Source organism: Hibiscus syriacus, unplaced genomic scaffold (genome assembly GCF_006381635.1).
Source record: "Hibiscus syriacus cultivar Baekdansim isolate YM2019G1 unplaced genomic scaffold, ASM638163v2 tig00110243_pilon, whole genome shotgun sequence".
Classification (NCBI taxonomy): Eukaryota; Viridiplantae; Streptophyta; class Magnoliopsida; order Malvales; family Malvaceae; genus Hibiscus; species Hibiscus syriacus.
In genome coordinates this window covers 120824-130969 of record NW_024062643.1, presented here as the reverse complement: position 1 = coordinate 130969, position 10146 = coordinate 120824, and the positions used below count along the sequence as shown (strand labels likewise).

Here is a 10146-nt window from a genome sequence, read left to right as displayed (position 1 = left end):
CCTACTGATATCCATACAAGTGTCACGAGAAGAATTTTTAAGCGAAACAGATTCATCCAGGTCACCCAACTCAACAGTCACATTCTCTTAATTTGCTGATGACAATATAGGATCCATACTAACCAGTCTATCGTTAGCTGCCATTTGTCTAGAGGAACTGCTGGATGATGAACCATCAGATTTACACACTTCATTGCGATCAATGTTTTCCAAACACTGAATATCCCCTTGGACCATGGGAATGTGAGCATCTACTGGCTGACGTGTAATGGATTTGTAGTTGGAAAAAAATCCTTTTTATTAAAAGGAAATGACCTTTCCTCAAACTGAACACGATATATATATATACACGTCCATCGGGAGCTAAACAAACATACCCCTTGTGTTGCACACTGTACCCAAGGAATATACAAGGAATAGATCGAAACTCCATCTTGTGTCGTTGATATGGACGAATGCATGGAAAAATACTTGCACCCAAAAACCATAAAGTGCTCATAGGAAGGTGTTTTGATAACCAATTGGACTGTTTCCATCAAGAACTTTCATGGAAAGGTGATCAATCAAGTAAGTAGCTGTAATAACCGCATACGACCATAACTTGAACGGTAGTTTAGCCTAAACCGGATATTATGAGTGCACATTTTATTTCGATCAAATCAGACAGATAAAAAACCCTAATCATGCGTACCAAGTGGAAGAAATTAAAAATAAACATTCATCATGTAATATACATCAACAATATATATATACCATAATCATGCTTACGACAGTTGTACACTAATGCATCGTAAAATGAACACTATTAACAATGTATGAGTAAAATAGTCATTTCACATGTCATTATAAAATCCATGTCAAAGAGAAATTTAAACTTAAAAATATGTTTTTCTAACCTTTAATTAATCACATATAAAATTTGAGCTTAATCGGATATTCTTTAGGTACTTAATTAAACATGCTCAGTTTAGGGACTAAAACACAAACTTTTCAAAATATGAAAATAACGCAAAAACATGAAATTGAAAGCTCCATTATGAAATTAGTAATATTATAGTCATAGAACAAATTTCAACCAAATCCAACTTAAAACAAATCATTAATCAGAAAATCAAGTTTTCGGACCAAATTGAATACATTTTAAAGTTTAGGGACCATCCAAGGACTTAGGGAACAATTTAGGACTTTAATGAATGTAATTTTACCTATTTTTATTGATCTCACAACGAAAGTATCAATCCTTTTTCATGGGGGATTGATCCTTTGCAAAACAGTAGCTAAATATTGTGCCAGGGATCGATCCTTTTGAGCAAGGGGCCGATCATTTTTCTGAAAAATGCAGAAAATGCATATTAATGAGCAAGGAAATGCATCCAATTGGTCATGCAATCGATCTTATAAATACAACATATTCATTATTGTCAATCTAATACACTCATGCACAATTACCTTTCTTGGAATGTCCACACACAACACACATTTGTTTCCATATAAGATCAATGACATTTGTTCAAGACACAATTAGTCATTGGATAAATGGAATCCATACAACTCCTTTTATCTTGGACGCACATAGGTCCCAAATTCCACATTTCGGAGCAAAGCTGAATGCACCGACCTTACTCGTTTAACTTCTCATAGCAAAGCTCAACATACCAACCTAACTTCATTACCCTTTCATTTATACTTGTTAAAAACATAGAGTATTCTTCCCTAGGCATGCCTTTCATATCCAAAGGTCCCATTAAGAACAAATTCCCAATCAATCCAAGTTCATCATGAGTAATTATCAATCGATGCATAGCATGTACATACATATATTTTCTTAAACATAATTCTACAAACTAAGGATGATTGTCATGATCAACCCAAATAGAATAATGAAGTGTCTCCACTCATTCTTAGACAACGAAGTATATCCACTCGTCCATGAATAGCAGACTGTCTCTACTCATCTTTAAGCTAAATATCACATAGGTTTAAAACATAGTTTTCCAAAACGGTAATGCATCAAATGTAACTTATTCAATCCACATATCATAAATCATATCACATATCCAATCACCTTCCATAAATCACTTTCTTCCAAAGCATCATAATTCATAACCAACTTATCATAATACATGTACATTCACAATGATCACTTCATGCTTCATAACTCATAATAAATCATGCTTCAATGTATATGCTTGCAATAACCACTCACCTTCAATTCATCATGGCTCATAATTAACATACTTAAATATACATGCTTGCAAAGATCACTTAATTCCAATACGCCTCAACTCGTGATCAACTTATCATAATACACATGCTTGCATAAATAATATTCTTTCAACGCCACAAATCAAGTCATAAAATTTATGCTCTTTATAATCACTTGCTTAAATCAAACATCATGGATTCACATCATTAATTATAAACAAGTATACTTAAATTGAAACCATAAATTGAGAGCTCACTCTCAACTAAACCTTCATTCAACATTGAACATATTAATCACAAGAGAATGGGAAGACATTCACCTCGATGGCGCAATCACACAATTTGACTCCAACCGCTTCCTAAATCGATGCCGAATACTGGTACACTAATTTTATCTCATAATACACCCCATAATGACCTTAGAAAACATAATAATGAGTCAGTAGGACTTCAAAAATAGAGCAAAAAATTATACTTCTAAAACAAAACAGAAATCAAACAATGAATCGAAAACCTTACTCTCCATGCGATTTAAACTTTCTAACTTGAGAATCCCTTGTTTCATCACACTTAACTGATCCTAAACAATCATAAAAATGATTAAGAACCCAAGAAACCACCCAAAATCAGTAGCCAACGCAAGCATACCCAGATTTCCAAAAATACTAAAATCGTCATTTCTTGCTCAAATCAAAATGGAAATCAAATCCAATTGAAAAAACTGTTTTAGTATCATTATAATCAAACTTTTAATATCTTAAATCCGTCAAGAATCAAGAGAAATACGATCAAGAAAATACCCTTTTTATTTATTCTGAAAATCAACACAAAATGAAATATTACCAAATCACGTATGCAATCATGTATTACCCATTGATATCAAAATCTTTTAATCGATAAAGCTTAAAGAAACCAAGGAAATAAGCTTACCTTGCTAGAAATGGAAGGAAATAAGGTGGAAAGATAAGGCATGAAATAAAGAAGAAGTTTAAGAGATCTCTAGAAAGAATCAACAAAAAAGGAGGGATAAGGGAGATGAAGAAATGATAAACTTAAGAGAGAGATGATCAAGAGTGAATAAAAAATCAGCAAAGTAGATGAGCATTTGGAAAAGGAAGTTCTTAGTCATGAGAAGAAAAATAACGGAAAATAGAGAGTATTTTGGTATATTCAAAAAAACGTGAATGATGGAATACGAAAGTTAAAACTATTTTTTATTAACAAAATAAATAATAAAAATCTTAGGTAAGGATGAAAGAAAACATAACGGAATTGAGAGAAAAATAGAACAATCACAACCTTGGTGAAATTGCTTTATAGATTTTTAAGATTTTGAAATTATTCGATTTAGTCACTCAAATCTCTCATTTTTAATATAACACAATTTAGTCACCATTCATACTTAAAAATCAACTTAATTATCCTTTGGAACTTGTTTAATAATTCTAATAAAACTTTAAAAATATTTAATAACACCATATTTCCAAATACTTAAAACATAATCTTTTCAGAAATCATGAAAATGACCGGTTACCGACCTGAAACTACTAACTTGGATTTTGGGATGTTACACTGCCCGAAACAAAATTTTCACCATTATTTGGAATAGAGGGAAAACATGCATTGCCCAGGACTTTTCATGTAGCAGATATACCCACGTATATCGAGTACAAGCTTCCACAAAGGCTATATAATATCTATACCAGTAGAAACAATATGAGAGGGATCCAATAGATCGATATATATTTAGTTTGAGTCACTGAGAGACAAATTATGGATTTTTCCAACTTGTCACGCAACACACAAATTTCTATTAGAAACAACAGAAGGAATAACATTACAAAGACGACACACTGTAACTAATGACTTATGAGAGGGGTGACCCAAATGACGATGCCAAAGCTCAATATCAACCATTGGCCCATTCACTACAAGGCACTCAGCACGCACCAAGTCTTTATTTACCAAGAATCAAACACATACAACCCATTCTTTTCACAACCTTTAACACTTCACGTGTGGTTTCATCCTGAACAACGCAACTACTAGCATGGAATTCAAGGTATTCTTGATTATCCAGAGCGAGCTTGGAAACCGAAATAAGATTTTTAGACATATGAGGAACATGAAGAAGGTTATTCAAAAACAAATACAGAGAGGAAGCAAATAAGTCAGATTGACCAACTTGAGTAATAGGTAAGCCTATACCATCACCAAGAAGAACCTTACCGGTGCCTGAAAAATCTTCACCATCAGCTACATCAGAACCATTAGTAGTAATATGGTGTGTTGCATCGGATTCAACACCCCGATAGGGTGAGCATTCGATCGAGTAGAGTTGAGTCGAATAAATTTTATTTGAGTTATTTGAGTTGACGAGTCGTATTTTACGACTCGAATCTAAATTGAAATTTTTTCGAGTTAAGTCGATTTTAAGAAATTCAAGTTGAGTTATTCAAGTTTCTATATTAATTGTATTATAATTATTTATAGTATTATGGCAATGATTTGATCTAATTTCTTTACTTTATCTAACCATATAATATATATATATATATATATATATATATATATATATATATATATGTATATATTCTTTCATACTATAATGTTATTTAATATATAAAATTCAATCTAAAATTATGAAATATATTCATAATATTATATTTTAAAAAAGTATTTTGAGGGTAAAATATTGATGAGAATATAAATGAGTCAAAGAATTGACGAGAAAAAAGAATTTACAAACAATTGTAGTCAAAAAACCAAATTGAGTAAAATGCAAAGTTAAGGGACTAAATAAAAAAAAGAGTACATCTTTGGTAAAAAATAACAATTAAAGTTATGTAGGTATTCTATTGTGGTATATGAGCATGTGGTTTAAATTTGGTAAAAATCGAAGGTATAAATTTGGTAAAAATCAAACTTAAACTAAATGATAAATTTGAAGGAATAAGGAGATTATGAAAAATTGAAGGACTAATTAAAAAAATAAAAAAATTATCAAAAAGAGGAATTGAAATTACACATGTATTATACTAAGGTTTAGGAGCATGTGGCTCAAAATTGGTAAAAGAAGAAACTTAAAATAACTGACGAATTGAAGATATAAGGAGATTATGAAAAATTGAATGACTAAATTGAAAAAAATTGTTATCAAAAAGAGGAATTGAAAGTACATATGTATTCTACTATGGTTTAGGAGCATGTGACTCAAATTTGATAAAAAAAAACTTAAAATAAATAAAGAATTGAAGAAATAAGGAGATTATGAAAAATTGAAGAACTAAATTGGAAAATAAGAATTTGTTATAAAAAAGGAATTGAAAATAAACATGTATTCTACTTTTGTTAGGAGCATGTGGTTCAAATTTGGTAAAAATATAGACTTAAAATGAAGAAGGAATTGAAGAAATAATGAAATCATGGACTAAATTGTAAATCTGTCAACATACTTAGTAAAATTTTTTGTTTTTCGTGTAACTCGAAAATTCAAAATTTAACTTGACTTGAACTCGAAAACCAAATTTATAATTCGATTTGATTCAAATAACTCAAATTGAAAAAAATGATTTTTCGAGTTTAGTCGAGTCGAGTTTTGCTCATCCCTAAACCCAACCATCATTCTTGTGAGAAGGACCCCATCCACCGTGCCCACAGTCCGACACTAAAGAAACATTGTGTTAAGGTTGAGACTGTAACACCCTTAACCCGTAAACGTACTAAATTACGAATTAAAGATTTCACATCAACTTTTTAATTCCCTATTTAAAATATTTGTTAGATCTAATAAAATGCATACTACTTATACTAATTTATAAAATAAAATTTGACTTATAAACTAATTTATCAGAGCAATTAAAACACATATATTTAAAATACATGCCAACTATCTAAGTAAAAAAAGGAATAGACCATACTGATATTGGAATAAATGTGATCCGCAAAAAGTGATGCATGTTGTGCACCCTACTCCACTAATTGATCTTTTGATTTACCTACGTATAAAATATTCATACGCCAAGTAACAACTTAGTGAGGCATTATTTAAAATGAATCATTTCAGCGTAAGAATATATAAATAAATATTTCTTATAGAAAATATCTTATATAAAATATAAGAACATAATAATAGACTGAATAACCTCTAACTTTCATCATAAACCTAAAAATATCCTTTCAAAATACCCAGATTCATTTTCATAGATAAAATCATTCAAAGAAAGATTTGATTTCAATGAATCAATCATTCATGCATATTTCAAAACATTTAGTAGATAGCCCAATGTACAAAAATGAGAATACTAGGTATACAAGTTAGAACGAGTGTGTGCACAATATGCAGTAATATCTGTCAGAACAGAATGCACCCATGGTGCCAGAACGCACAAATAGTGCAAGATGGATGTACACAAAGGTACCAGAACACACTTATAGTGCAAAAAACTGAACCACTCAACCTCATGGCATGTCAATCGTACCACTAACTCTCAATGCACAAGCAATGGGCTTTATAATTCAGACCAGATTTCAATTGCAATTCAAAGATAACCATAGAATAAATCAAAGCGATTGGACAGTTCATACCTGAATCATTCTTAAACCATATCAGATAATATCATAAAATAAACACATTATAATAAAATCATATTCGATTTATTTCAAAACATTAAAATATGTAAGAATGCACTCACCTTATATGCCTCACTAATCGACTCTTACTTTGATGTCCTTACTCGGTTACTTTTTCCTCCGCCTTTGTTTCACTTTGAACACGCTTGTTTTGAGTATCTATATAGAATAACATTTACAATGCACATACATTTCAAAGCATATGTTAGTATTATACTAACACAAGTAAAATGTAGTAGCTTAAATTGTAAAAAATTACTCTATACTTATTTAATATTAAACATAGCTACTAACTTTAATATTCCAAAAATCACACTCTAAGTCCTTCACTATTTAAATTTCTCCAATACTTCCAAACTTGCATAATTATCGAGCAAGATCCATATTTTCCCTTATTCATAATTTAATCCCAAAACTTTAAGAGATCTAAATCATCCTTTAAACTTAATAGTAGCATTATAATATAAATTTATAGCATTGTATTTCAAGTATGATTTCAAGCTCTCAACTTCAATTCCATGAAATTCCATAGCAATTCAATCCAAAATCAATTTTTTCCATAAACCCTAGGTCATGATCAAATCGTTATTTATGCATTTCCAATTGATTTCAATCATCATATACACTTGAAAACAACTCTAAAATACCATTAACATAAAAATCTATCCATGAATCATCAAACTCCAACTAGTTCTTCATCCACCATAACCACCAACTCAATGATCAACTCAAGGAAACTATGAAATAATTATATCAAATGATAGAGAATTTAAAGTAGATTAATTCTCTATTTCACACCTTAGTCAAAAATCTCAAAAAATTTCTTAAAATGAAATTGAAAAATTCTCTATTTTCTAATGGAGTTCACGATACCTTATGGAGAAGATCAACTAATTTTTCATGAATTTTCCACAAAATATCTAATTACACATATCTTTATAATAATTTAATGAATTTAAAATTCACTAAAATCCATTTTACCATTAATAAATCTTGATAACATCTAATATGCCATTACTTTGACCTTATCTCCAAAGTCAAAGATGAATCAAATATCTCCCAATTTTCACTTTATACTTGTAATTTTAAAAATTACAATTTAGTCACCGAAATTACACAATCTTGATTTAACATGAAAATTAATCTAAATTCCAATGACTCATGCTGCATTTCACCCTTATAAAGGATGAAAATAATATTTCTAACGCTTCTCCATCTTCCTTCAAAATTTCTCAAAATTTTGATTCGATTCGGTTATCCGAATTTTTACCGGACTTTAATGCTTTATAACTTTTTATACAAACTCTGAATGAAAATTATGATTCCCACGAAAATGTTAATTCCATAGTAAACCATTCATTTACATACCAAAATACATAACTTATAAAATAATATTTTTGGTCCCTAAACTTTTACAGGTTTATTCTTTAGCCACAAAACTTTCAAAATTTACATTTTGGCCACTAATAAAAATTTGGGGTATTAAAGAGACCCAATAGTAGAATATCCACAATAGTGATTTCTAAAAAAGTGCAAGTATTGACATAAGAGATTGAGAATGTCCAAGTGTTTTATTGTTAATAGTAGATCCACACTTGAAAGTCTGGTCAAATTGGTACCATCACCGATGAACTAGGTGACCCAGTTCATCGCAAAGTTGACATTGAACTTGAAGATGCCCATGTCCTTGACCATCCTGAGAATACGTGTGTCGCCCAGACTGTTGCTATGCGCTTTTTAACTTGAGAGATGAAGGCTCTCACAATATAATCCCCTTTTCAAAGCATCTTCAATTTATAGTGAAGATTCATGATTGTCGTGGTTGTTTTTCTTGTAATAAAATGATCAATCGTCTTCCAGATTCTGCAGCAGCTTTGACACCAACCAGTAGTGGTAACAAGGAGGTGGTAGAAATGAGCCACGATACTAGAGCATTATCTTGTGCAACAAAGGCTGCAAACTCTTCATTTGGAGCTTTCACACCATCACCAAGGGCAACCATCAAACTAGGAGAAGCGACATCTGCGATTAGCTTTTTCAGTCGATGACTTTAAACCGCAAGAAGAACTTGCTACTTCCACATGGTGAAGTTAAATTCATCTAGAACCACACTAATTTTCTTATTTTTAAATATCTTATCTCCCTTTGACCCAGATGAAAAAGAGAACAAGACTCTCAATGTAAATAAAATGGGATTTTTCATTAATTATCACTTGCTCTTCAACCATAAAATATAACAACATATTGAACATTTCATATAATAGCACAATGGGTAGATCATACCCTAAATATTTCATTTTCACACAACTTGAATATATCATTAATCGCTTACCTTTTTATCACGTAAACAACATGTCCATCATATGATAAATAACATGAGTATCATGCCAATATAATAAATTTGACTCCTTAAGCCTCTACAATGACATATAACATAAAGGTAACATAAAATGCATGATTTGCCACTCATTTCTCTATTATGACAGCTTGTACTATCCTTAAAGATTTTTTTTTTTTGTAATAATATACATACTAGAATTTCATTTTGTTTGTTCCATTGGAAACTAATTCAAATACAAATTCAGCCACATAAAGAACTCTTTCTTGTTCAACTTGTATAATTTATGGTGAATTTTCTAATTCAATTTACATAATCTATTTTGAGCAGAATCTGATGCACTGTTTTTTGACCTATCATCAATCTAAAATTCATGTCTTCTAGTATACACTTCAAAATCAGTCTCTGTTTGTTTTACACAAAACTAGATTTATGTACAAATACAACGATATAAGAATAACCTTCTAATTATTTTTATTGAATTTATGGTGTTTTTCTAAATCTATTGTCAAGATCATAAAATCTAGGTAGATTTCATTATTTTCCATCTTTAGATTATTCACTAATTCTATTAACCTTCTTTATATAAATTTAACCTAAATGCAAGAATAAAAAAGTCACATAATAATCAAAAGTCACTTTTTACCATAACAACTCAGTGGTCGGCTCATCACAAGCCAATGTTTATATTTAACATAACTACACCATAAACATGCACTTACCTCGACACTTTAGACATCAACCATAATATAATCTTCATGAAAGCTTTATATGAGCTCTAATCATTTTCTTTGGTAGTCACTTCACCTCGACTGAACTTGAATGGTTCACACACATCAATTACACAACAACTAAAATCAAAGACATATGTTATAATCCAATCTAACCATGCATACAAATATCAAGAATTCTCTAAAAATTCTTTCGATGCTCAATCAAAACTAATTAAACTACATACACTTCCAATTAAC

General features: G+C 30.4%; 1 long non-coding RNA gene across 2 annotated transcripts; it reads right to left on the bottom strand.

Moving 5' to 3' along the window:
* Positions 1-1161: 1161 nt before the first annotated feature.
* Positions 1162-3324, bottom strand: LOC120114744. 2 transcript variants are annotated; one of them, XR_005515425.1, is made up of 4 exons: positions 3136-3324; positions 2725-2785; positions 2463-2623; positions 1162-1329 (listed from the first exon to the last, which is right to left on the bottom strand). It is a non-coding gene; the product is annotated as an uncharacterized LOC120114744 (long non-coding RNA). The 2 variants fall into 2 exon arrangements; XR_005515424.1 differs by having other exon boundaries at positions 2526-2623.
* Positions 3325-10146: the final 6822 nt, after the last annotated feature.